Below are 2572 nucleotides of genomic sequence, written 5' to 3' on the forward strand. Positions count from 1 at the left end.
CCTTTAGTTTTCCTATTCAATTTCCAATTATTATTCGGTTCGACTTTCATTACACATAGATATAGGGTTAGGTATTGAATTAAATAGATTAGACGTGCTGACGGAGCTCTGAAAGCAAAATTTTCGATATTGAACAAGATTATTTCATATTCTTAATTTGGATGTCCAAAGATAAAATTTCCGGAAAGTGAACACCTAACTGGAAGTATGCGCGTGGAACTCGCACTTCAGCTATGCGAGGAAGAAAAATGATATGACAATATTATATATATTATAAATATAATAAAGCTAAGAAAATAATAATATAGAGAAAGAAGAGAGAAAGATTATAATTTCTCTTGAGGAATGAAAATAAAATGAAGGGAGTCCCCGGAAAAACTAACTTTGTCCAAAAGTAATTACGTGTAGCTTTAACTTGGTCCCAAATTAACTAAGCCTAATTTTTCTCCAAATAAATAAAAGACATTTATAATATATAAATTATAGTTATAACATTCCCCTTGAATGTCTATTTGATAGGTAATGTGCCTCGTTAAAATTTTATTAGAAAATCCGATGAAAAAATTCAAATTCTAATAAAGGGAAAAAAGTACACATACCTAGTAATGCGCATTCTGTTTACCGCATTAAGAAACTTACAAAAAAAATCAGTAGGATGAAATATTATAAGGAAAAAATAGTACGAGATGTATTGACTTTCCTACTGAGAACATCAACCAAAAAATTCGGATCTTCGCACCTTAATCTTGTGCACCATCTTCTCGAAAGTTGCAGTTGGTAGAGACTTAGTGAACAAATCAGTCATATTATTGAGCGAACGAATCAGTTGTATGTTGATATCACCATTCATTTGGAGATCATGCGTGAAGAAAAACTTTGGTAAAATGAGCTTTTTCTATCTCCTTTTATGAATCCCCCATTTAATTGAGCTATGAATGCAACATTATCTTCACATAGGATCGTGCGTATTATTTCATATTTCAAACCATATTTTCTCGAATGAGATGTATCATTGCCATTAGACACATAAATTCCCAGCTTGCTTCATGAATAGCCATTATCTCAGTGTAATTTGATGAGGTAGTCATGATAGACTGCTTTATGGATCGCCAAGATATGACAACACCCCCACATGTAAATACGTAGCCGTGTTGAGATCGAGTATTATGTGGATCAGATAAATACTCTGCATCGGCGTAACCAACAAAATCAAGATTGAAATTATTAGACTAAAATAAGGTCATATCGGTAGTCTCTTTTAGATACTGTGGTATGTGTTTGAATCTGTAGTGTCTCTGTCACGATCCAAAATTCAACTACTCATGATGACACCTAATCCAACCCGCTAGGTAAGCCAAATAATAGTAAACACAATTAGAGTGAGGATAATATGAGTCAATAAGTGGAATAATTGAATCTATATACAATAACCCAATGATTGACAGTACATGTCATGAGCTAATAAGACTTGAATTATACAAAGCACTTATGAAAGTAAATACAACATCAGTTTGGAATGTACGTAAACAGATTACGAATCTAAAGCTACCAAGGACAAGCGGCAGTCCTATCCAGAGAGCAGGTACATCTTTAATGCCATCTCCCTCCATACGCAACAACATTAGCTCCAACATTTGCACGCAAGATGCAAAAGTGTAGTATGAGTACATCGATCTCATGTACTCAGCAAGTATCATAACTAATTTCGCCGAAGTAATAGAAGCAAGAATTATGAATGATACTTGCCAATCACATGTGCAATTCATAATTTCCAACAAGTACCAAACAATAATATGACAGAATCATGAAACTATAGACTAGATCGCCTTGGTGCACAAAATTTCCTTAACGTACTCTGCTCAATCAACAATCCAACATATATAGAAGATAAGAAATTAAATCAGGTAAGCAGCTAAGAATATAGCAAGCAAAGGAGAAATGCAATAATCAAATATAAATCTGTTGTGGTGCGCGACCTGATCAAAATAATAATCATGTCACGACTCTCAGGCCCACATCAGAATCTCAGTAACCAAACCAAACCTATAACCAGCTCTCTAGGAGCACACATCAACCAAAAACCTGTCGATTTCTCACAATAAGCATATACACCAACAAGAGAGAAACATGAGAGGGTGAAGCTAGGGATATGGATCCATATCGACGCGTACCACGGACAACTAACGTGCTATCAGCCCGGCCGGGTCATAGGCACAATATCATAGTTCACATGGCATGTTCACACGCTCAATATTACAATCAATGAATATCAGATTTCATACTCCTTGACTGACATAAGTGACATGCTAAGGTGTATGCATGTGCAAATGTGATATCATAGCTTAAATCAGGTAAATGCATCACCAAATAGCAACTATCATGTCCAATCAAAAGATTAATGTGATGACTCAAAAGGTCATCACTTGTATTTAAATTAAAATTTTCATTTCGAGGCCTTAAAAACCTCTTTTAGCATCACCTCAATTTGCGTGTACAATCCGGGCGCGTAGCCGGAAAGCCTATATGTGAAATTCTGTGAAAAATGATAAATTTTGACTATAAAATAAATTAG

Source organism: Nicotiana attenuata, chromosome 1 (genome assembly GCF_001879085.1).
Source record: "Nicotiana attenuata strain UT chromosome 1, NIATTr2, whole genome shotgun sequence".
NCBI lineage: Eukaryota > Viridiplantae > Streptophyta > Magnoliopsida > Solanales > Solanaceae > Nicotiana > Nicotiana attenuata.